Here is a 26,804-nt window from a genome sequence, read left to right as displayed (position 1 = left end):
TCCGTGTCCTGTGGATATGGATGTACGGCTCTGCTGAGACTCACGAGGGCTCCATGGTGCCAACTGTCCTGCTTCCTAGCCTCACGTCTCTGTACTCTGCTCCTGTGTTCAATGACGGCTGTCACTGACATTTTATCAAACTCTCTCTCAATGCTTGTCTTTGTCTATTCTGTTTCCTGTCCTGGGAATGATGTGTCATCCTCACCTCATTTACTGATGCATGGATACTGTTTTGTGTTTTGTTTTTTTGTAGGAGCCCAGGAAGCTCTTTCTAAAGCCCACAAACACAAACTTCATCCTATGCATTTCATTCTTCCTTCATTTCCTGAGGTTTTGCTTCACAGTTCTCCTGTTGGCAATTACTTACTTTTAAGCCTTACCTGCTTCGTATACTGTAGAGGAAGGCAGCGGGTGTGTCTGTTCATTTATGCTGCTGCCACAACTGTCAACTTCCTGGGTGGTCTGATGCCTACTTCCAGGCACCCTGGGGCTCCCTGCTCCCAGCTCTTCTGACCACTCCTGTCCTTACTTCTTTCTTTCACGTTGTTTGTCTTGTTGTCTCTCAATGCTCTATGTAAGTCCATCCTGCCTGGGGCCTGGCTGATTCTTCTCTGTGGGCCCTTTTATTCCATTCTGGGCCGACTCCCTATCATGTATTAGAGGCAGATCTCATGGGAAGTTCAGCGGTTAGCCTTGGTGTAAGTCTATTTTCCCTACTTTTCAGTGGACTGTTTTTTTGACCACTTGAGTTGAGAATAGCCGACTTGTTATCAACATAGTATGAAGATATGCTTCTGGTAAAGCCTTCCATCCCTAACATGTAGGTCTCTGGGTTGACTTCTCCATGATTTCATACTATGAGACGACTCACACAAGAGATGGCCGTTGTGTCGTGAAGCACTGTGCCTCTTATGGAGTAAGTGAGTTCCCTTCAGGCCATGGGAAATAATGGACTGGGGCAAAGGGTGCTTGGATGAAGGAAGAGGGATTCAACGGCAGTAAGGGTTGTTTGTAATTTGTTGGCTTATCAGTTCAACAGCTCAGACCCCTTCCTTTCCCAATGCTCATGCATCAATATAATTGATGCACGGGAGAAGCTAAAATGAAGTCAACAAGCCAACTTTTTTTCTTCTGCGAAACAAATTTGTTCTTTTGATAATAAATGTGTCTTCTCTTCCCTCTTCCTTTCTGGGGAATCTCCTGGCCTGTTTCCCATTTCTAGCACAGGCATGCTGGGATCGTAGACCGGAGCTATTGTATCTGGTTTAACAAGGGGCCACTTAGTGCACTTTATGCATGGAGCTATCTCACCAGCCCAGCATTCATTGCTAACACTCTGGAGCATTTGAAATGCAGCAAACATTTAGGGAACTGTGATTCCCTCTCCCTGTTTCCACCTTGCTTTACCCAAAGCATCTCTCTTCTCTAGATGCTTCCTCTTTCTCTCCTCTCTCTCCCCTAGTATCTTCAGGCAGAGGTGAATGAGAAGGTAAAAAGAACTATTATTCGTTTGCTTCCCCAATCCAGCTATGCATTTGCTTAAGTGAATCTTTGGATGGAAAGCAACTAAAATCACTCTGTAGAGGAAAGGTCCATTTATGAAAATACCCACGGTCTATTATTGTACTGATGGCCACCAAGAAACATATTAAATCTTGCCAGAACGTTTCATTATGAGTTCACATAATTCTTGGCTGTCCATATTTGCTACGGAGTGAAATGCAAGTCCAGGGATTGGGGAGTGGCGTTGTTTGGAACACTGGGGACGCCAAGTCACATCATGTGATGAACGGGACAATAGGCTAATTTCCCTTTGCGGTGTTAGGTCATTTGTCTCAGAAGTGCTAGTTGTGAGTCCAGTCTTATAATAAGGCAAGGAGAAGCATGGCCAGAAGGGAGACTCTTAGTTTTCCAGCCCCAAATAAAGGTATCAGAGTTTCTTATAATAGACCGTGTGCAAACCAGCTTTCAGCCTCAGAAAATTTGGTCGCTACTTTGGTTTTTCACACTGTGATGGAAAATAATCCACAGTTCCGTGTGGATTCTAAACAAGCTGCACCATGTCAAGTTTTGTTTGTTTTTGGGACAGGGCTTCTCTGTAGAGACTTGGCTTTCCTGAACTAGTTCTGTAGACCAGGTTGACCTCAAACTCCCAGAAATCCACCTACCTCTGCCTCTGTTGGGATTAAAGGCATGCACCACCTTAGCCTGGCCATTTTTGTTTCTAATAAAACACTTCTATCAGGGGTGCACAGAGGCCTTTCTGTTTCATTCTTCTTTCTAAAATTTCCCCCACATTACTCCTCGAGGAAGGAAGGAAATAAATCGGTTGGAATATACAGTCACCTCCTCACACTGCATCCTGCCTGGGTCAGAAATTCTGCCTCTACCTCTGTGTGCTGTCTTTTTGGGAAACCAGAAGACAGCATTATATATGATTCCCAGGTTTGAAATGCACATTTTAGCAGTCTATGGAGCATGTACTTTGGTATTATGTCCAAATGATTCACTAACCATTCCATAAGATACACAAAAGACACGTGAAATACCAGTATAGGTAATTTGTTACCTACATCAATTTGTGAATGATTGGATTTTAAAATATGAATTAAAAAGTACATGAGGTCCTTTTCTCTGGTCAGTAGCAGCGATTCCTCAGGAGGCAGCCTTTCTTTGCCCTCAAGTCTCTGCAGGTGTGGCCTTGTCATTCACTGGGATCTGGTGTGGCCACCACAGTCTGTCCAGGCTATGTTCTGTGTCTACCATGGTCATTGGGGTGTACAAAACTCATCAGGGAGTGAAGAATTGTGGCTTCTATTTCTCTACCAAGGAGAACTTTGGGCCATGGATAGATTTTTAGATCAGGCACTTTTCAATACCTGAAAGTGACAATACGCATAGGTATCCTCGTGATAAAGGACAATACTGACTCAGGCACTGCTTCCTCTCTAGGACTATTTCTCGAAGGCCGCTCTCCATCATGTATGTCTGGAGCCACCTTCGCATGGAGAACTCCTTCTGCACCTGCAGACTTTGGCTCCTCGCCTTTCGTGCTTCCCTCTTCTATGTAGAATTCAGAAAAGATGAACTCTAGGAAAAGCAGGAGAAAAGCATATCCCATCCACCCCGTGCTCTAAATAGATGGAGTTAAATGAGGACAGACCGCGGGGGCCCAGGGGAAATATTTTATTAACCCCAAATCCCTTTAAGGTCATCAGTTATCATCACAAAAGCAACCCCTCCTCTAACAGTCTGCCCTGGGAATCCATTTCACCAAGCAACATGGGAACTGCCTAGAATGAGTTTATCAGCCTTGGATCCACTGGAGAGATATGAGAGCGAAACCATCAGCTTTCCTGGAAAGGAATAAAAGGCTAAATGAGAAGTTATTTATACTGCTGGCTGTCACCTGCAGCAGGCTGTTAAGATTAGCCTATCGAGTGGCCTTTGCTTATTAATAGAAGGAGTGAAGGCAGAGAAATGGAGCTAATGTTGCAACGAGACATGACATAGCCTCTCGTTTCCAGGATTGGCCTGAAGTGAATTAAAGCCAAATTATACCAACAAATCTGTCATGCTGCCCTGAAAACAGGAAGTCTGGGCTGAGCCAACATTAGTCACAGTGCACACTGGCAAACTCTACCAGATCAGGGAATGAGAAATGTGCTTCATCTGCAAAAATTAACTTTTTGGAATTTGTAGAGTGTTTTCCATTACCCACTCTCGACTCTCCAAAGGCCAGTCATCAAATGTGCTTGGCTTGCTTCTGCTTCTGCGGCCCCATTAAGCGTATGAATTTGTATGAGAAATGGAATCCCAGCTAGCTGTGTGCCCTTGGATAAATGACCTCATCTTTCTGGGCCCAAATGCCTTCTGAAAAATGAGGAGCTTGGCATCTCATGATGCTGGGGTTTTTCTTTAGCTTTGCTGGGGATTAGGAAAGAGTACAGCAGACATTGATTGCATGCCCACGAGATGCTCCAGGCTGTGCTGAGAGAGGCAGAGAGCAAAGGAGGAGGATGTATTGCTTTAAAGGGTTTCCAGTATATGTAGGGAATGAATATATATGTACATATACACACATACACATATACACACATATATCTACACACATAATATATTCTATATGTTCTATATATTCAGTCTATATATGTATAAAATGGAACCGTGACAAGGTACACAGATGTCTTTATCTCTACATGTGTAAAAGAGTTGCAAAACAGTCTTTACCCAGTGCCGTGACTGTATACAAAACACACAGCTGAAGAGGAAAGACCCTAAACACACCATATCCCACAAGTTCTTCAGTATACAAGGCCCACTGCCCTTCTCCAGGAATTCCTAGAGAAGGAGGAGAAGTCTATGTGGTATGGCTGTTACCACCCCTCAGTCTCTTCTTTCAGCAGGTGGACCGAGGAAGGAAGGAGTGTTTTGGCCGAGTGAGCCATGAGCGTTGTGCTCTAAGGGAGGAGTTAACGGTTCGTATCCCCAAGGCCAAGCCAGAGGGGATCAGAGAGAGCTTCACCCAAAGCCTGGCGTCTGCTTCCGGAACTGGAGAGTAGCATCCTAGGCTTTGACTGGGTGGACGCTAAGCTGTCAACCCTTTAGAATCCCAAAGACGTTCTAGGTAGTGAATACTTCGAGGGTGTTAGAGGAGCATCCTGGACTTCGGGAGCGGTGCCGCATCCTCCTTCAAGACCCATGCTCTTTCATGTTCTCTGAGGCCTGGAGGCATGCTTGAACCCCAAGAATTCAGGTCTAGAGATTTTTGAAGAGGAAAGGACCACGACTCAAGCATGCTGGAAGTCTTGAAATAGAGTGTAGTACAAAGTGGGCAACTGAGACAGCAGCTTCGAGTTCACCCTAGTCCCAAAGAGGTCGCATGCAGAGGGGTAAGGGAGGTCCCCATCACTCTCAGGAGTTCCACGTGAACATCTTCAGGCTGCCAGAGAGGCAGCCATTGCAGGTCTACCTTGTGCGACCCTGAGGTGTAGTTGTGGTGGGGGCCTTCTGGGAGAGGCACTCAGTTGCGGATGGTATTGGGTTGAAGCTGATCTTCTCTGAAAATACACTATCCACACTCCTCATTGGAAGTCACCTGACTTGTAACCACAGTGAGTCCAGGAATAGCCTGCTATGGTTGTCATTGGTGTGCCCCTCAAAGGTTCAAGCTCTACAACCCTGACCTTGGTTGAGAGGCACTGAAGCTTGGTTGGAGCCTGGAGGGAAATGATCAGATCATGGGAAAGGTATATTTTTATTGAACTAGTGAAGGTTTCCCAAGACTCTGTTCAGTTAGTAGGAGAGCAGGTCGTAGTAAAGATCAAGACTGAGCCCTTCCTGCTCTGCCTGGCTATTTGACTCAGTCGAATCTACTGAGCACACGATCTTTTTCTCATATATGCTATTGCCAAGATGCTATCAGCCATGTTGTGCTGCAGTCGAAGGGGTCCTCACCTGAGGCTAAATCGATGAGGTCATCTGGTCTCAGATTAAACTTTCAAGACTCTGGATGAAATAAACTTTCTTATAAAGTACCCAGCCTCAGGGATTGTGCCTTAGCAGTTCAAAACCGTGCAAAGTGATTCTGCTTCCAGCACTGTTTTTCTTCCTCCTTATGCTGAAGAATGTTCAGTTAGAAAAAGAAGAAACAGCTAGCTTATACCCGGATCCCAAAACTCTACGGTATCCAATAGCTACTAAAAATTGATCACATCAGCTATGATGTTGTTAGGAGGCCTCTGCTTGGCTGGAAAGAGAGAATTGATTTAGCAAGTCATCTCTCTCCTTTGTCCCCCCCCCCCCCCCGCCTGTTTCCCTTTTCTTGAATTAGGAACAGGGATGGAGCAAACCCTCCCGTTTCACACAGCTGGGACCAGCTCACTGCTGAGGCGTCTGACTTGCACATGCTCCGCGCTGCCCAACGGAGCAGGTCTCCTTTTAGCCCAGGTGCCGTGGGGAGTGAAGACCAATCAGCGCACAGAAGTGTTGAAAGCGGACTTCATTACCCTCTGTATCTGCCACTTGATATCAACCAAGCAGAAAAAGCTTACCGCACCCTGCATATGTGTAATGCGGTCGGCTGTCATTACCACGAAGAATGCCTGAGAACCTTGCTCGAAAGAAGAGCCCCTTGCCAATAGCATTTTGCATGGGAATATTATAATGGGGTTTGCAGTTGCGAAGCACACACTCCAAGACATCAAGACACATTTCAAATATAAATATTTTCTTGGACCAGCTGCTAAGTCAGGATTCAGACTTGTGTCCTAGTACAAACAACAGTTGGAGTCACCTGCAACTCTCTCTCTCTCTCTGTCTCTCTCTCTCTCTGCAAGAGTCACAAACACTAGACAGGAAATATAATACTCGAAAGCATTTAAAAATAGACCTCACTTGTAAAATTGGCAGCCTCATCACGATCACAAGCTTGTGAAACAAATGATTAATTGCTATTTAAAAAAAGAAAAAAATAAAGTCCCACATATTAGGAAAGCCCCACCTTGGAAACAAAATCTAATTTTCAGTGCTCTCCAAAGGAAAATGGAAGTAATTGAATGCACCCCACCCCCTCACCAAGCATATCTGAGAGACAGTCGGTCTCGTAAATTTCACATCAACTTAGTTTGGCCTCTAAACCAAATCTACCTTAATGCTATTTGTACATATAGATTGCTGTCTTTTTCATTACCATTATCAAATGATGCATTTATGGCTCCTCTCGGAGCTTCTCGCCCCATTAAGTGGATTAGATTGCCTGTTGCCTTTGTCCTTCTGGCTTCTGCTTTACCCTTAAAGATTCTACCAATCCATGATGCTCCTCATATAAGCTATATGCATCACTATGTATGGTATGCACACGCACATGCCTGCCTTGCCAGCTAGCCTGACCATCCTAGTCCTCTGTGTGAAAAAAGGACTGTGTTTGAGTTCCTTTTTATGTCATCAGTCCTTCCCTAGAGCAGCAGCTGCAGCGGGAACCCTCTGGGAAGTGGCCTGTCACAAACCCCACCTGGGGCGCCTTGCAGAGCGTAGGCTCAGCAAATCGAAGATCATGTTACTTATTAAGTCATCTCCTGGCTGGTGCGTCATGGCAGATAAATTTCCAGAAGCAATTGAGGCTTGTCCCCTTTTGCCCTGTGCACGATATTCATGTTGTTCTTCTAAAGCAGAATGAATGAGTTCAGGGCAATCCCTGCTGGTGTCTGTAGGGTGGAAACAGGTGCTCTTCTATACTTGGGGGGGGGAGGGACGAATAGAAAGGTAATTCAAAGGCCAAGGATTCAGTCCTACCTCAGAAACCAAGGGATATTTCCAAGTTGTTTGTGGACATAGTCAGCTTCAACTTTCCATCCATAAAGCATTCCCTGAAGGTTCACCTTGGACAGTGTATCATTCTAGCTATGGTAGGTGCAAAGGAGAGCAAGACAGATGCTCATGGCAGCAACTAGTCAAGGAGACACATCATTAAGGTGCATCAGTAAATGGAGGAGGAATGGGCATGGCAGCTGCGCCTATTATAGGCACAATCAGAAGGGACATCTAAGTGTTCTAGGCAGATCAAGGCAAGTAGCATTGGGGTGAGCTTTGGCAGACAAAAGCATATTCCTAGGAGAGTCCCAGGCTTTGGATGGGTAACAAAGGAGTATTAGTAGCTTGTCTCTAGAATGGCTACCTTCAAATAATTTCCTTCATGCATTCCTTCTTTCCACATATAGTCATGGTTCTCAATCTTCATAATGCAGTGGTGATACCAGACCATAAAATTATTTCTGTTGCTACTTCACAGCCATAATTTTGCTACAGTTATAAATAGTAATAATAGTAATGTAAATATTGGATATGTAGGCTGTCAGATATGGGACTCCTGTGAAAAGATTGTTCGACCCCAAGGGGGTCGCAAATCACAGGTTGAGAAACACTGACAAAGAGGAATCTATTTTCTTTCCATTGAATCTGAGCATTTCTTGCTTTAGTTATGGTAAAGGCAATATTCTGAGACTTTCTAGAACATCTTTTGGGAAAGGCAGTGATCAGGAAACATCATATATACCAAAGCTACCCTGCTATCAGAAGCCGATGTCCTATGAAGATATGTAAAAGGTTTGAGGTTAATGGAGGGGTTGGGGGGAAATAGAGATAGATAGAAATAAAGGTAGATTGATGATAGGTAGAAGAGGATAGATGATAGATAGGCAAGTAGGCGGGTGGGTAGGTAGATAGAGGATAGAGATGAATAGATAGTTGATAGATAGATGATAGAGATATATGCTAGATAGATAGGTGAAAGATGGGTAGATGATAGATGGGTAGATAGATAGAGGATAGAGATGGATAGATAGATGGATGGATGGATAGATAGATAGATAGATAGATAGACAGACAGACAGCTGGACAGACAGATAGATGAGAACAGGTTGCACTAAGATACCAGCTTTGTAAGTGAAGATGGCATCTTCAAAGTAATGCACCAGCCACCATTGCCTCAGTAGGTGCCATACCACAAACAAACCAGCTGTTTCTTTGAAAACTTCAGATTCACAACATGCTTGTTGTAAGTGGCTGGACTCAGAGTGGCTTGTTATGCAGTGATAGATCAGGAGCTGAAGAATTAATGAAGAATTAATTCTCATTAATACCAAATGAGAAATTGCATCTGGGGAACTACACCCTTGGAGTCTCTCAGTGCCTAGACCTGATTTGATGACAGGATACTAGACTTTATAACTGAACTGAATCCTTATGTCATAATGAGACCAGACGTAGGGTCCTTAAGAGAGGGAAGTGCGTTTGCACACGTGAGGCATACGACTCACTAGTGACCAGACTGTGGCTAGTCTCTAAGGATGCTTTTCCAGTGAGCCAAGTCCCTGACTGTTCCCTAGTGTTATCTTCTCTACTTGAATATGAGTGGTTCACTGATGGCTGACCCATAGATGATAATGTCTGATGACAGAAGCTTTATAATTTGCCCTCCCCCCAGCCTCTTGAAATGTTTGCTTGTTAGACTTTGCCACTTAAACCCAGCTTCCAAGAAGCCTAGCTAGCTACAAGACACCAAAGCCTTGTGGAGTCTACCAGCAAGCACTCCAGTTGAAATCCCTGCTCGTTCCCAGTCTTTTAACCAGCATCAGCCCCAAACACAGAGGTGTTATCTGTTTTTAAATATAATTTTTAAATTGGTTCTTTGGGAATTTAACATTATAGACCCCAGTTTGACTCATTTTCCAGTCCCTCCATATCTTCCATCCTCCCTTGCAGCATCCTCCCAAAGGGAAGAATACATTTATTAAAATGAAAAAACACTTTGCTCCTCTATTTTTCCTGCCTTACCACCCATCTCTTCACGCATCTTAGTGGCACTTAGTGCCATGCAGTTGGCCCTTTTGTCTGAACAGCTTTACTTGCAGATGTTCATTGTAATGAGTTGTTGGTTTGGTTCAAAACCTGTGACTTTTGGTACACCATCATTTTTGAACCCTCACCGAAACTCCTCTTGGGTATCCTATTGCTGCCTGGAGTTATGGAGACGCTGCATCTCTGATTCCACTGGACCAGTCCCTTCACGCTTTCCAGCAGGCCATAGATGGGATAGATGTTGGGGTGGGCCAACTCAAAGCACTGGATGTGAACCTGGGTGGTAGTTGAGCTGGTCAGTCTGGGCCTCTGCTGGGACTGCTGATTCTTCTGTGCCCATACCATCGGGGTCAGCTCTCCCATGCCCCAGTGAGCAGTAGGGCCAGACCTCCCAGGGCCATGGTCATCAAGACCAGCTGTCCCACTGCATCAGCCAGCAAGGGGCAGGGCCACATCTCCCATGGCCACTGAAGGCCTGGGCCAGTTCATCATGGTCCTCAGATTTTAACACATATGGTTTACGTGGCCCCCAGTGGTAATATGAGGCACAGAAATCAACACAGACCCCACCTATAGCAGCAACACAAACTCAGGCATGGCCCTTGGTAGCAGCTTGGACCCAGATGTCACCATGGTCCTGTGTGGCAATGTAGGCCACTCAGATCAGTATGGCCCCGGCAGTGGCATGGCCCTCAGGTACCAACATGGCCACAGGTAGCAGCCCAGATCCTGTGTATCATGTAGCCTTTGGTGGGAACAGGGGCCATGGGCATCAACACAGACCCACACTGCAGTAGGACCATGGGCCCCTGAATGGTCCTCGGCAGTGGCTTGGGTTCCAAGATAAGATAGCTACAGAGGGGCTATCTTACTTGTTCAGCCCAGACAAGCACATGGAAGCTCTGGCTCAAGGCAGAGTCTGAGACCTTAGATAAGAAGACCCATTTTGGTTCAACTACTAATTATTGGATTCTCTTTTGAGACTACATATCTAGCATGGCTTTAAATCCATGATCCTATTGTTTCAATCTTCCAAGTACTGTGATTATAGCTGTGCTCCTGGTATTTAATTATTGATTTAAAGTGTATAGAGTGATAGAGAATCAATTGCAACTCTTATTTTGGAACATTTTCCTATCAAACCCTCAAATCTAGAAGAATTGAGGCTAGATCAACACCAACGAAAAATAAAATGTAGATTTCTAGGTTTTGAAAGAAAAACAGTGTTTTGCAAATGTCCTTATTACCATTCATCATGACTCAATTTTGCTCTACTTTAACATTTTATTGGATATACTCTTGTACGAGGCTTTTTCTTTTGGGCCACCAACCTTCTCCCAAATCATGATATGGATACTTATTATTAGTTTTGAATGCTCAGCCTTAACTTAGCTCTTACTTTAATCTGTTTCTCTTTATGTTTTGCCTTGGGGCTTTTTTTCTTTCCTTCTTTATATCTTACTTTCCTGCTGTCTTTATGTCTGGCTAGTGGCTGCCTGGCTTCTGGCCCCAGACATGTCCTTCTCTTTCTCCCTTATTCTCTTCTTCATCTTCTTCTCTCTGCTAGTCTACATTTTCCTACTTATTCTTTCTGCCTGCCAGCTCCACCTATCCCTCTCCTCCCAGCTACTGACCATTCAGCTTTTTTATTAGACCAATCAGGTTCCTTAGCTAGGCATGGTGCAGCAAAGACAACACATCTCCACGTAATTAAACAAGTAGAGCATAAACAAAGGTAGCACACCTTTCCTTCACTAACAAGGGCAACAGAAATGAATGTAACACACCTTCACATAGTTAAGGTAATGATCTAGAGCATAAACAAATGTAACACATCTTTACATAGTTACAGTGATTTCCACAACAGCTTTCCCTGAATTTGTTCTGAGAAGGGAAGAACACAAAACCATGAATCTGGTGTCTTGATTGCATATGTGTTGGCAGCCAGAGCATTGCATCAGTTAATCCACTAGCAAATTAATTCTAAGGATCTCTTAGCTGTGGCAAAGTCCATCTTCTTAGGTAACGTCAGAGTTTTCTAAGATGCTCATTCTATGCAGTGGTTGTGGAAATGCAAAATGATAAGCAGCAGCATGCGGAACACAGGGACTGGCACGTGGCAGATCCACAGTTACTCTCCACTGAATGTGCCATATGGAGCTTCAGAATCGAGTGGTGTTCCATAACTCAAGTGCAGGGGACACTGTATCTTCTGAAACTCTCAGCTGGTATGAAAATCTGAAAGATTTCTAACCATTATCAGACCATTCCATTAGAGCTAACATTATAAATGTGTGTGTGTATAAACACACACATGTAAAGTTATATGTGTATATATAAAATGCATTTGTACACACACACACACGTTTATATGTATATAAAACCTTTCCTTTTTCTCACCTACCACAGGGCTAAGGTAAGTGTCTGATCCTAACCTGATTTTTTTTTTTCTGAAACATGTTTCTCTGTAACTGGAACTAGCTCTTGTAGACCATGCTGGTCTTGAACTCAGAGAGATCCGCCTGCCTCTGCCTCCCAAGTGCCAGGATTAAAGGCGTGTGCCGCTACTGCCTGGGTCCTAACTTGGAGTTTTAAAACATGCAAAAAGTTCTGAACACTCAATATATTCTTTTCAAAATGTTGAGAGAACCAGTGTGCGGTGGAACAGTTGAAACTCCAGGAAGAAAGGCTTTCAATAAATGTATACCAGTATGAAACAAAATAGGCCCACATACTTCACTGCAAGGGCTTCTTCTATGCAAACCCTTGTTTACAGATGGGCTGGGCTGAAGTGTAGGTAACAGGTTGTTCGTGCCTACATCTTCAAAAGATTCAACACCCAGTTTGTCCTTTTCTCCAGTCCTACCATTTTTTTTTCACTTTCTTTGAGATTGGGATATTGTTTATAGCGCATTGCTTGTGAATATATTAAAGAGGTGATTCACTGACCACTGAGAAAGCAACAGAGAACGAGACTGTGAAAATAAGAGCATGACCATACAGGAGGCCACGGAGGGGATGTGCTGACTGAGTCTATGCCAATTTGACAGAGGCTGGAATGGACTTAGAGACGGGAACCCCAACTGAGAAAATGCCTCCATAAAACTGGGCTGGAGGCAAGCCTGTAGAGCATTTTCTTAATTAGTGATGGATATGAGAAAGCCCAGCCCATTGTGGGTGGTGCTATTGCTGGGTTAGTGGTTCTGGGTTCTATAAGGAAGCAGGCTGAGCCAGTAAGCAGAACCTCTCCATGGCCTCTGTGTTAGCTCCTACCTCCAGATTTCCAGCCTGTTTAAGAATTTCCTTAGGTGATGGATTATGGATGTGTAAGTATAAGCCAAATGCACCCTTCCTCCCAATTTCCTTTTGGACATGTTTCATCATAACAATAGGAACTCAAACCAAGACAAAACTAGGATTGTGGGGTATTGCTGTGATAGACCTGGCCATGGTACATTTGGGAGAATTGTGGAAGAACTTTGGGCTGGAAAAACCTTTGAGTGGGCTCTTCTGTAGGAACTTGGAAGACAAAAATTGGGAGCAGCTCGGATGATGGAGGTCTGGCTTGTGAAGTTTCAGAGGGAAGATACGACTCTACTGGACCATTTGTGTGAAGACTCTGTCGAAGCTGATCAGCTGGGGCTGAAGTATCAGCTGTGATGAACACGAACCCAGAATCACTAATGACAACCCTTAGTTTTGCTGGGACACTGGATATTAGTTTGTTGGGGCTGAAGAGTCAGCTGTGATTAAGAAGTCTGCATTCTTGAGGTGAAGTCTTCTGGGAAGAGTTTCCTTGGAGTCGCCACATGCAAGCTGCACTCAGAGGTGGCCAAGGTTGTAGCTCGTGCTGGCAGCTAAACTCTGTCACGTGTAAGAGTCTCTCAGGTGCTACTGGTTTTGAAGGCATGAAGGGATCATGGAGAACAGCTGAGACTTTGGGCCACGAAGCGAGCCCAGCAGAGGGGCAGCCCAATTACAGCAGAAGACCCCAGCTCTTTGGAGATGGCAGTACCATGGGATTACTACCAAGTAAAACAGAAGTGGGATGGGAATGACCTAAGCTTAGAAGACAAACTGTGTGTGCTCTAGAGGGAAGAGCTGGAGAAGTGACCCAAATTCCTTGGAGAAGCCCAGAGTATTGTAAGTTCTAGATATTGAACGTTGAATTATTTATACTGTTGGGGTGTGGTGTTTTGTTCAGATTGTGACTGTGCCCTGGTCCTTCCCCCTTGAAGTAAGGAAGTATTTAACTTATGGTTGACTTTATAGGAACCCACAGTTGAGAGACTGAATTTTTAAGAGAGATTTGGTTTTTAAAAGAAACCGAGAGTAGACTTGCACAGTGTTTGAACTGGTAAAGCCTGTGAGTCATTCAAGTTTGTGATATGTTTTTGTGATATTTATCAATCGGAGATCTTGAGGATGAATTGGGGTGGGGGGAAGGTCATGTCTTAAAACATTTGTGCCAAGCTGACGAGGGGTCAATTTTGCTGTTTAGTTTTATGTCTGTTTGTCACAGGCTAGATTATCTAAGAGGGGGAAACCCCAGTTAATAAAAGGTCTCCATTAGATCAGGTTGAAGGGAAGTCTAAAGAATATTTTTAAAATTAGTGATACGGGAATACCCTACCTCACTGTAGATGGGGCCATTCATGGGCCGATGGTCCTGGGTTCTATACGAAAACAGCTTGAGCAAGCCATGAAGAGTAATTCAGTAAGCAGCACCCCTCAATGGCCTCTGCATCAGCTTCTGCCTCCAGATTCCCAGTCTGAGTTCCTTCCTTCCTTCCTTCCTTCCTTCCTTCCTTCCTTCCTTCCTTCCTTCCTTTCTTTCTTTCTTTCTTTCTTTCTTTCTTTCTTTCTTTTGGTTTTTTTTGAGACAGGGTTTCTCTGTAGCTTTGGTGCCCGTCCCGGAACTAGCTCTTGTAGACCAGGCTGGCCTTGAACTCCCAGAGATCCGCCTGCCTCTGCCTCCCGAGTGCTGGGAGAGTTCCTTTCGTGACTTTCTTCAGACGGACTATGGATATGGAAGTATAAGCAGAATAAACCCTTTCCTCCTCCACTTGTTTTGGGTCATGGCGTCTCATCATAGCAATAGTAACTTTAAGAGACTGGAGGGTCAAGACTTAAGGTTGGAGACATCTAAGGTTCTTTTAGAGGAAATGAAGACAGGCAAGAACCTCGTTTGGCGTCTGCGCACTGCAGACAGTGTGGGAAGAGTCACAAGGCATTGCATCCTCTATGAACTTGTCACAAGTTGCCTTCAAATGGAGACTCAGTGGCAGTGAACAGGGACACGGTTCAGTGGGGAGGGAGTGGGAGAAAAGGAGATAATGCTTGGTTTCACGCTGTATAATCTTTCATCATAGTCACAAATATGATGAAACCAGTTTTTCATGATCTACAATAATTTTGTTTCTACTCCATGACCACAGTTGACCTCAGAGAGAGGTTTCCCCTTAGCGCCTCTGTGTCTACCAAGTTAATCAGTGGAGACAGAAGCTATTCTTGTGTCACAAATCTTAGGACTCTCTTACCTCCTGATCCTACTCAGGACCACAGGAATAGGAAGGCAACTTTTCAAGTTCACATCCCAGGGCCATTCACTAATGCCCTGTGGTAGCTATCATCATCATCATCATCATCATCATCATCATCATCATCAACATCATCATCATCATCATCATCATCATCATCCTGCAGTATATAGTAGGACAGAGGTTCCCAGCCTGTAGCTTGCAATCCCTCTACCAAACCTCTATCTCCAAAAGTATTTATATTATGATTCATAACAGCAAAATTACAATTATGAAGTATCAGTGAAAATAATTTTATGGTTGGGGGTCACCAGGACATGAGGAACTGTATTAAAGGGTTTCAGCATTAGGAAGGTTGAGAACCCCTGTAATAGGAGAGATCTAGGGGAGCAAGCCTGCCCTTGGGCATCACCTCTCTGTTAGCATTGACTGTGTTTCCACGTGGATACAGGTGTTCTAGATCTCTGGCAGCAGTGATAATTTCCCTACTCACCACCAGACAGTATTGAAAAAATGCCAGGTTCATTTCTCTTGAGCTCCTCATCTTAGTCTAACTATAATCTAAATAGGAGGAAAACATATATTTTAAAGGACAAATAGGAGAGCCCATTAGATTTAAACAGTCCACCAGGAAGGGAAGTTAAAGAAAAGAAGTAGATATCATCATGGGAGTCTTCTCAAAGCCAGTTCCTCTCTGGCTGAAGTGAAAGGGATATTCTTTTTTTTTTTTTTCAACTTTAAAGACTGGATTTATTGGAGAAAAACAAAAAAACCCTCAACCCAAAGGATGGGATTTTACATCTCAAGACATCTCCCAAGTAATAATGTCTAAAGATTACAAATCATTTTCATAGAAGATATTTTTGTACAAATTTTACATGTATTCAGGTGCGGTTATTCAACTGATGGGAGGTCATCCTAAAATTCCAGGTCAGGGCTGCAGACGCACTTCAGAACAGTGAGCATGAGGGATGGAGTTCATGACAGCCACCTCTGATGTGTTCATTTATTAGGGTCAGTTTTGTTCCATTTTATCTATAAGCCTTTCTTATAGATTCAGAAGACACTTGAATCCAGTATCTTCTGGATTCAAGTCAGGAAAACAGTGTTCAAGTGCTTGGTGTTAATGGATGTACAAGGGAGAGATGCTGAAACAGGTATAACATGACACTGCGAGTCATTTCCCAACAATTCACTGCTCCTCAGCTCCCATCTAGGGATCCCTCTGTCAAAAGCGTCTCAACATAATTATAACTGAGACTTAAAATCTCATTAACAACGAAGTCTTCTTGCCAGACCCATCTGTCACACTTGCCCACACTCTCTAGTTCCCCCTCCTCTCAGAATGATCTGACCTTCACACCCCTCTTCAGGGCCACCACTATTCGCTCAGCTTCTCCCTCCATGGTCCTGGAACTGTGTGGATACGTTTTAGCTATCAGCAGGCACTGGACTCACTCTAGTGCTTAATCACCCATGGAAACCATTTGTTTAAGCAATTAAGAATGTGGAGCTAGGGCATTTCCAGCAGGTACTGACCAGGCGGAAACGCCGACTGTCTATACCCTTGTTAAGGGCTGTTGATCGGCAGGACATGACCTGCTTCAAGGTGGTTGATGACATTTTCCTGGAACATTAGATGCACAAGCTACAAATGCATTCAGAATGGTTGACTGGTAATGGGGGGGCACACTTTGGGCATGATTTTCTTTAAGGTTAAATGTTTGGAGCATTTTGGCTTTGGTGTGAAGTACACTTGTGATCTCTTTTCCTTCAAAGCGAACAATCTGGGTTTGAGTAATAGAATGAGGAAAGTATGGGCTGCTTAGAACACTCATTGTGGGGCAGAGTCTGAGGTTCAGAAGGAGTAAGGTATAATGCAGTAGGAGGAAAGATATAGAACAAATTATGAGCCTGGTGTAGTAGTGCCTATCCTATCAATAGTAGAAAAGCAAAGGCAGGAAGGTTGTGAGTTCAAGACCAGGTTGGACTCCATAGTAAAACCTTGTGTCAAACAAAAAGAACTTGGCACCAGGGCCCTAGATGTAGCTATCATTCCTTCCCTGTGTGGTCATGAATAAGTCACTCATAAGTTTATTCATGTTAATGTGTGATGTGGAAGAAATGATCCTGAAGGTACTTTGAGCTCTATTTTCTAAGTAGAACTGGGAGTTTCTATCACTGGTTTACCAAAGGGAAGCCTGATAGAATTGGAAGCACTGCTCGGTTAGCATTATGTGCCTTTTCTCTGACCAAAATCCTGCACACACAGGCTTGTTGCTACTTGGCCACTTTGTTGAGCAATTGAGTTGTCTCTGAAATGCTGTGCTTCCCACTTTGTCAACACTTGCTTGAGTTTCCAAAGTGCCCATCTTACTGGTGATTTTCTGTTGTTCAAGGAAAGCCTTTAATATTAACGACCCGCAAAGGGTAACCTGTAGAGTTCATAATCATTGGGGGGAGAGTCTTTATGGTTTCAGTAATTGGAGTTCAATTTAGAAGATCATTTTGAATAACGAATGGGGTCTTGACAAACAGAACCAATATGAGTGAGGATAGTCTTGTAAGGTCATGGAACCAGAAGGCACAGCATAGAAGGATTAGGACTGAGGAATTTTTTAACCTTCTGGAGATAAAGTGCAGCTTGGATCAGCAGAACAGAAAGGAGTATGGCCTCTTGTTGGAAAACACGACTCAGGGTCTGGGGATGTAGCTCAGTTTGTAGAGTACTTGCTTAGCATTCATGAAACTCTTGGTTCATTTCTCCAGCACGATCCGAAGCTGCCATGGCAACAGAGACCTGTTATCCCACTGCTCAGTAAGCTGAGGCAGGAGAAGTAAAGGTTCAAGGCTATTCTCAGTTTGATAGCAAGTTAGAGGTCAACCTGTGCTACGGGACTCTCTAAAATGGCAAGCCAGTATTCTGGGATTGAGGACACACTTGGCTGTTTGTGTGTCTGAAGCTGTCTATCCGTCTAATATGATCATGTCAGTCTCACATCAGCTCTAGGATATGGTGTACAACTCTCCAGCATGCAGTTGAGGCTCACATGGGCTAAATACCATTTTCAATGCCATGCAGATAAATCCAGACACTACTGTGTGTCTGTCTGGCTTGAGTTCCTATTACATGACTAGTTTCTCAGAGGAAATCATGGTACAGATAACCTACCTTCAAATGTTTGGCAGCAAACTATGAATTTAATGCATTTAATTTTAAGATCAAATGAAAGGTAACTCTTCAATGATGATTCCTATGTGCCAGTTCCTGTCTCAAGTGCCTTATGCATGTGGATTCATTTAATGTTTACTGAGTGATTTGAAAGCTGCTACTGTTGCTAACTTCATCTTACAGGGAGGGAACAGCCAATGTGAAGCTGGGCAGTGTGCCTAATAACCCAGAAATACTCTCTTGTGGGTTTAAACCACCAAGACAGCTGCAGTAGGCCCTCTCGGTGCCTTTTTAAAACTTGTTTCTTTGTGTTTTAGAAGGAAAAAGTCCAAAGGAATACATTGCTGTTGTGTGAGAGGGTTAGCCTCCATGCCACATGGTTTAGTTATCATAATCAAAGAAGGGAATTTCAGGCAGAGAGAATTTAGATGTTTCTGTGACTTCACTAGTAACTAGAGAGGCTTCAGGGAAACACACAGCCTGCTCTCATTTGGGGACAGCAGAATTCACCTTTGGCAAGGGAAACAAAAGGCAGAAACATGAGCTGCTATTGATTGATTTCTTCTTAAATAGTAGAAGGGAATAGGCAGATGATCATTCAGTGTTTTGAAGATTTAGGGTGGCATTAATCAAATCTCTAAATGAACTAGACAGAATTATAGGGAGCAGAGAGGATAACTAAAGGTCATTACATGCTGAGTGTCCCAACTGCCACAGCCACTGCCCCCAACTCATTTAATTTTTCCTAAAAACTAATAAAATCAAGAGGGAGGAGACTCTATGGAGTAGAAAGGGCCTGGGGTTGAAGAATTGGGAAATGAACAGAAATCCTTAGCAATTTAGTGGCCTCTGTGTGAGTCGATAGTGTAATATGATTATAAAAAAGAAAACTAAGAAAAATGCATACGGTCGCACGTGCACCATCACACATAAAGTATGCAGAATAAAGAAGAGCAAAGGCGGTGGGTTCCTTTTCCTGTGTTAGAGTTAATGTGGATTAAGGGATATCAGTTCTGTGCACCATGCTCAGAGAGAGCATATCTGGCACAGAGCCAACAAGCTTCCAGCCCTCAATCCCAAAGGGAGGGGAGTGTTACAACTAGGCAGTGGTGATGGCTAGAAGAGATGCCTTCCCCAAGAGACGAGAGGGAGAGTGATGCTCGTGGACCTGGGGGATGGTATATCATAGACAGTGAAGAGGAAACGCAGCCATTCAAAACAGTAAATAGAATTCATTGTACCAAGTGCTCTTGGTAGTTGTGTTTTGTTAACCAGGGATTGCTTAACCATATATTCCCATTTCAAAATGGTGCCTTCTCCTAAGTCTCTGGAATATCTCTACTTGATTCTCTCTTAGAGTCTTTATCAACACTTGAATTTACGATGTTCAGTCCTTTTCAAGACTGCTCGTTATCCTGTTTCAACTTGCTACATTCCCAATGCTTAGAGTAGCGTATTAGACAAAGCACACGCTCCATCGATATTAATAATAGATATCACTGGCTGATTGAACGGATTGGTGCAGCATCAGCAGCAGATATAGGAAGGCTGAAGGGAGAGAGGGTGGTATTTATGGCTCAGAAATCTGATCCGGAGACTGGATGGCTGTCAGGTGGAGGCCGGGTTGCATGGCCATTTAAAAAATAAAACTAGTGGTTTTATGAACTCTAGGAACTGATGGGAAAGGATCAGAATGGCCTTCTAGCTCTCTGAGGGTTTGATAGACACTGTGGCTCTGAACTGTTGCCATGAGCTAGGCAGGCAGAATCCTAGAATGAAAGCTAGAATATTTATATTCATGGAAGAACATTCTAGATTGTTAAAAATTTCATTTTGGTGGACTTTGGTACCACGAGAGATCTTGGGTATTTTTATTTGGAATATAAAAATCCCATGGAGGTTGTTATCAGGGCTCACTCTTCAGAGCTGGAGGCTGTAGATGGGAGATATGAGTGTGGAAGGCATTAACGCCCATTCTCTCTGAGGGCTCGACTTTTCCTGGTATTGTGGATGCTGGCAAGCCTTAAAATCGCTTGGGGAACAGATGCATTGCCAATCTCTTCTTGAGATTCTTGGTTTGAATTTTGTTCTTTTTCTAAGGACTCCAGTCAATGAATTAGGTAGACTCCAACTCAGATTATTTTACCTTAACCTGATGACACACACAAGGACCCTATTACCGTGTATGTCACATTCATGGATATTCAGAAGATTGTTTCGTTTCGTGTATAGAGCAGGAGGGAGAGGGAGAGAGGTAGGTAGGCAGGGATAAATAGATAAAGAGAGAGAGACCAAATGGGAGAAAATTATGTCCAAAATTGTGAATATGCAAATGAGAGAAGATAATTTTCAAAAATGTAAATATGCAAATGACTTCTAGCTAGTGTATAGGTCTTTATGGCTATGCTGAAGATTAGTGCATACAGAGTAACACATTGAACAAGGAGGACACCAGGTTTACTCAAGGCTTCTGTGAAGAAAGGCTGACAGATCTGAGCAAGGACATAATGTCCCTGCTGTTGATGGCAAGCTAAGGACATCTAGCCCCCAGATAAACACTAACTGTGTTCAGTGAACAAGAGAAGTCACCTTGACTCGCTGATGACCATAATGACAATTGAAACTAGACAAAGCTTACAAATGTTTCAAGAAATAAGTTTTGAAAATGAATACTGAATTGGGTTTGAGCTGTGCGTCGTTTCTGCCACGTTACAGGATTGGATGTATTTGTTTTGAATTCTAACTCTCCACCCTAGTTTTGCTTTCATCTGCTTCAGGTACCTACTGCTAACTTCAGAATGTTACAAAGAAATGCAGAAATAATTGATACAGTTTAAACAACTTTGATTATAGGATTTTGCTACCATTGTTACATTTTATTTTTATTACTCTCTACCATGCCTAATTCACAAGTTAAACTTCAGTGCAAATATGTGTATTTATCTCCGTGGGAGCAACCACAACATCTCTACAGAGTAGGGCCCTGCCCAACAGGATTGCAAGCATCCACAAACAACTGCAGCATAAACAAAAGTAACACACCTCAAACTAATATTCCACGACAATTATGTATGCTTGGGTATACACACATATACACACACATATACACACATATACATACACACACATATATGTACACACACACACACAACCTCATTAACTTTTTGAGAATTTCCCATATGTATACAATGTATTTTGTCTTTTGGATGACAGTCTAGTCTTTAACAGAACTATCTCTTTCTTATGTACTCCGATCATACTTACTCCACACTTCTACCCCTATCTCTTCCTAGCTCTATCCCTAGCTCCTCACCCCACTCTTCCACCCCCTCCAAACTTCACATCCTGTCTTCTCATTTTAAATGGCTCATTGATTCCAGTTTATGATCTTCTTATACTTATGGAGTTGGGGACATGCACTGGAACACATGGTCTGCTTATCAGGGACCAGATTCTTATAAAGCAAAAGGTTTCTCTCCTTCACAGAAATCATCAGTTGTCAGTAGCATTTCAGCTGTGAATGGGGGTTCCTGAATCCCTCTCCTTCCATGTTAGGCTAATAACTGACTTGATCTTATGCAGGCAGCCATAGTTACTGTCAGTTTACAAATAAGGCAATCATCTCATCTTTGTTCAGACCTTGTTTAGGCAGTAATGTTGGTGACATATTTTGTGTGTAGCTTCCGATGTTAGTAGGAGACACAATCTTAAGGCAATCATCTCATCTTTGTTCAGACCTTGTTTAGGCAGTAATGTTGGTGACATATTTTGTGTGTAGCTTCCGATGTTAGTAGGAGACACAATCTGGTAGCAAACTCCCTGGTAGCAAACTCCCTGGTCCTCCATCTTCCTACAATCTTTTCTCCTCTTGCACAGTGATCCCTGAACCTTAAGTGAGGACATTGTTTTATAGACATGTCCCTTGAGTGTGGACTCCATGCTCTATATTTTGATTGGTTGCGGTTCTCTGTAGTGGTCTCTGTTGCAGAGATATTTCCTTGTTGATGTCTATACTATTATAATCGTGAAAAATAAAAGATATTTTTTAAAATAGTCTGCACAGTTACCTTCTCTGAAGCAATAGCCTATATCCTATTTTTGCAGACATCGTAGAAGTTGTTCAAAATGTTTTCAACATTGGGTTTTAAGGCAACATTAGTACAAAGCACCTGTCTCCTTATAAATTTGCCATATTGGGAAAAATGGTGCATATTATACCACAGTGAAACACAGAACAGGGGCCTCAACTCTCATACTTTCAGTAACTTACATAACTTATACTGTTCAGTCCTTATGTCCTAGTATTGAGTGTAAGGTTGAAATATTTATTTTTATTTTATTTTGTTTTATTTTTTGGGAAGAAGGGATGGATAGCTAGCTAGTTGTAAATAGTGCTTTCATGTAAAATATTCCTTGAGCAGAGGAAATATGAGAACATGCTCACACATGTTGGCGATGCCACAATAGTGGCGGATAGGGTAAAACAAAAAGTCGCTGTCTCTAGTGACAGAGTGCTAGAAGCTGAGTTGACACAAGGCCGCTCAAGGTTAATTGTTTTTACACAGTTTTGATTTGGGAGCCCGTGGAATATGTTGCTTGTTTACAGATGATTAGGAAATAATTGCTGGTGTGTTTTGATCATTTTGGTGGATGTAAGCCTGGTGTTTAATGCCTGAACCGCCTCTCTAGCATGGTGATTTTTTTAAAGCTGTATTTGGTTCAGCCTGCACAGGCATACCCAGGATGTGAGGACTGTATAGGGTTGTTGTGAGTGTTATAGGATTAAATGTATGAAAAGGGCTATCAGAATGACTGGGATATTGTTGGTGCTCTTAAAAGCATTATGTCGTTAGGAGGCAAATAATTTGATGACTGAACAGGAAGGTGGCGATATGCCTTATGTAATCTCCTATGTCATCACAATTTCTCTTTCAGAATACCCCGAATCAGTGTTTTCTCAGTCACCACGTTCCTTGTGTCTTTAAAGAGGCGATTCTTCCAGAACTCTTGTTTGTCTGGGCTTCAAGGTGCCCTGTTGGGAGGATCGAATTGCGCCACTACAGTTTTCTCCACAGTTAGCGGAACAGCACACCAGAGTTAGACTCCAGCATGCTGCACCATCACTCATGACAGAGGAGCTGCAGAAGGGACCGATGGCAGGCAAGCAGGCTATTCAGACCTCTGTATGTGCTCTACATTTTCAGAATGAGTGAGGCCAAAGTTATAGGAAAAGCTAAAGTAAGTTAGCCCAGAGAAACATTTTTATGTCAAGGAACTCTTTAATAGATACATGTCCTATAGGTTGAATATCTAATATATGGCAGTTACTACCGGGTGCTGGTGCACAGAGATGAATGAAATAGACAAGGGGCCTGCCCTTTGTGTGACTCATTGACAAGTAGGGACAGAATGGCTCATAAGTAGGTAAATAAATCCACCAATATCTAATTATAGGATGCTAATATCCTACAAAAAAGCTATTATAATGGACTATGAAGGAAGATCACATGATGCATGCCTTAATTGGCAAAATTGAAGGTGCAACTTCAAGGACAAAGGGGAAGTTACTAAGAGAGGATTCCTAAGAAAGAATGGCAAAACAAAGGTGTAACGAAAGGATAGCCTTAGCTGGGCCTGGGAACCAAAAAGATGAAGTTAGTTAGGATGCTGTGGTAAGGGAGGAGTGAGTCAAAATAGGCAGGGCATGACCAAGGAGCAATGTCAAGCATAAGTTTTCCAACTGTGGTATTGAGTTTGAGAACGAATGTGGAGGAAAGGGAAATGGATTGAAGGGTATCAAAGAGCAAAACTCTCCATCTCCTTCCTCTTTCTCTTCCATTCCTCCTTTTCTGACTTTTGTTCTTTTTCTTCTCCAGTTAGCGCATGAGCACTTACATCTACTGGTATTTTGTAATACTAGAGATAATTTAGCTTTGGTGTCCGTGTTGGTTAGTTTATGATCAGGTTGACACAATCTAGACCCATCTGGTAGGAAGAAAGCATACTTGAGAAAATGTCTGCATCAGATTGGTCTGTAAGCAAGTCTGTGGGGGCACTTTCTTGATCAATGCTTGATATGTGTGTGGGAGTTCACTGTGGGTGGGAAGAGATCGAGGGTTATATAAGAAAGAGCGCTGAGATCAAGCCATGATGTAAGACAGTAAGCATCTTTCCTTGGTGGTCTTTTCTCTTATTCCCACCACCAGGCTCCTGACTTAGGTTCCTGCCCTAGCTTCTCTTTATCATGCTATAAGGAGAAATAAACCCTATCCTCCCCAGGATGCTTAGGTTATGGTGTTTATCTCAGTGACAGATGATGCATGATCCATGCCTAGTATTCTGTTCAAAGTGACTGCTGCTGGGATCCAGTAGAGGGGGTGGTGAACTCGTTAAGGAATGATGATGAAGATGAAGAGTCCCTGATGGATTTGACACCCCTTTCTCTCACTCCACCGCCCACACATGGGCTTACAATATTTCTACTACTGATATTTCATTTACTCTTGATTCTTACAAAGCGATTTCTTTAGACCTCCTGCCCTATTCTCCTCTACTTAGACATCATGTGATTTCATGTCTCATCTCCCAAAATGATGAGAAAAGCAAGAAAAAATATGGGAAGCAGAAATTAACATATGAATTAGAACATGAATCAAAGGAAAGGCAAAGATGTTTATAGCGAGTAGAAGATGGCAGAAGGCCAGCGTTAGGTACCATCTGATGAAGAAATAGATGGTGTCTCAAGAAAAGGATAGACTAGCATGATTCATTATAAACTCAATTTCCCCACTAATTTTCAGATTTTGACGCTGGTGTTGGCTTGAACCTTGGACTCTAGCTCTCATGAAAATGGCTTGTTTTATAAGGGGCCATCAATAATCTGAAATTTTGGCTCTAGGAAGACAAAAGAGGCCAGGCAACTTCCCCCATAGGATTCTTCTTTCCTAGTCACTAACTTTCTAAGACTATGGGCAATTAATCTGTTGAGTATGAACTGAGCTGTACTACAGGTGTAACATGCACTGGAGTTTTAAAGGCATCTCAAGAATATAAACTATCTTATTTGTGATTTTTATATTTATTCTATGTTGAAATAATATTTTGGGTTCTTAGACAAATAATTAAAATTAATTCTCCCTATTCTTATCTATTGTTGTAAATATGGCTGCCAAAACATTAAAATTATATACATGATTCATGTTTGTGATAGATACTAGCACCACTATAAATAACTGACTCTAATTAAGCACAATGTATTTAGGATATTGATGCATGCTATACATAATTTCTAAGTTTATTAAACAAGCTTTAATGTACATACCTAGCATGTTTTCATTAAAAAGGAATCAATGTATGTAAAAAGAGAATAAGTAACTTTGTTTAAACAAGTAATCAGATAGAGGCAGAGCTGGGTTTCCAGAACTCACATTCTTAATTCATCCATTTTCCTACCTCTTGGTACCATTTTGAGGTACCACACAGGCATAGGAGGTCAACAATTAGTGACTCTATTAACAAATTTAGGTCATAAGAAAAAAACTAAACTTATGTTACTCAGAATGTTGAGAAATGGGATAGAAGATGGAGCGGAATTCTAGCAATGGAAATGTTAGGTTTTGTGGAGGACTAGAACCCTGTCACTATTCCATAGCTACAGTGCATCGTTGCTATGCCCTACTCAATGATGCTTTAATCAAGAGACTGCATACACAATGGCCCACAGTGCTAAGATAGAGTGGAATAATTCTCATTTCTCAGTGGTGTTCCCAGCTCCTGTAGCATCATAGCACAAAATGTTGCCTATGTTTGTGGGGCTGCTGGTGTAATCAGACCGACTGGACTGTAGTAGTATAAAGTATACCATATATAGTTACACACAAAATGCTTGATAATGATATCACTGGACAGATATCTCAGTACTTATGACAACATGAGGAGCTGAGTTTCATTTCTAGCTATGTATGGATATATAAATCGTCAGGTATGGTGGTTCATGCTTGTAATCCCAGTAAACACGGTCCCTGTTGCTCATGGGCCAGCCAGCCTAGCTTAATCCATGAGTCCCTTGTCTCAGTGAGAGACCCTGTCTCAAAAACAAGGTAGTTAACATGTAAGGATAAATGAACCTGAGCTTGTCTTCTGGTCTCCACACATTTACCTGTAGTGTACCTGCACACACACATGTACCTATACACACTTGAACAGGCACACACAAACAGCTTATGTATTATGCTACGTTTTATCAGTGATTTAAAGTGTACTTCTATTGACCAAATTGTTTACTAGGTAGCCATGATGGCACATGGCAATAACCCCAGTACTTGGGAGGCAGAGGCGGGAGAATAAATGGAAACAAGACTAGGAGAGGCTACAGAATAAGACTATAGAAAATTTCTTTTTCATCGTTGTGAAGCAATATGCCTTTGCTGTCTGCAGTTGACTACATAGTTTATGTTCACTGCATCCCTTAATTGCAATGTTTCTCTCCTACTTGATTCAATCTCATGTTGTTTCAGTCATATCCCCTAAACACACACACACACACACACACACACACACACACACACACACACACACTGTAGCTAGTAAAAGGTTATATTGAGTAATTGACCGGAAGTAGAACTATATGTTTATGAAGTCTCACAGAGACACACACACATACACACACACACTGTAGCTAGTAAAAAGTTATATTGAGGGCTGGAGAGATGGCTCAGTGGTTAAGAGCATTGCCT

The sequence above is a fragment of the Chionomys nivalis genome, chromosome 20 (genome assembly GCF_950005125.1).
Source record: "Chionomys nivalis chromosome 20, mChiNiv1.1, whole genome shotgun sequence".
NCBI lineage: Eukaryota > Metazoa > Chordata > Mammalia > Rodentia > Cricetidae > Chionomys > Chionomys nivalis.
The sequence above is the reverse complement of the archived record's forward strand: the minus strand, read 5'-3'. Positions refer to the sequence as shown.